The sequence below is a fragment of the Sinocyclocheilus grahami genome, unplaced genomic scaffold (genome assembly GCF_001515645.1).
Source record: "Sinocyclocheilus grahami isolate Dianchi unplaced genomic scaffold, SAMN03320097.WGS_v1.1 scaffold262.1, whole genome shotgun sequence".
NCBI lineage: Eukaryota > Metazoa > Chordata > Actinopteri > Cypriniformes > Cyprinidae > Sinocyclocheilus > Sinocyclocheilus grahami.
Window position 1 is genome coordinate 260,068 of NW_015505441.1, and position 223 is coordinate 260,290.

General features: G+C 17.5%; 1 protein-coding gene across 1 annotated transcript in view; it reads right to left on the reverse strand.

Annotated features, from left to right (window-relative positions):
- LOC107599174 (NADH dehydrogenase [ubiquinone] iron-sulfur protein 4, mitochondrial-like) overlaps window positions 1-223 on the reverse strand; it is a 21,430-nt gene that overhangs the window by 18,574 nt on the left and 2,633 nt on the right. The gene's annotated exons all lie outside the window — the stretch shown is intronic.

The following is a 223-nucleotide window of genomic DNA, read 5'->3' on the forward strand; positions in this document are numbered from 1 at the left end:
AAAACAAGGGAATTTTTGTCTCCAAAAGACAGGAAAGGGAAAAAAAAAAAAAAAAAAGACTAGATTTCATTTCAGTATAGATGGATTTTATGAAGGACATTTTTTGAGAACATTTAGCTGTATAAAGCATACTCATAAAAATATGTTTTTATATATATATATATATATATATATATATATATATATATATATATATATATATATATATATATATTTATATATT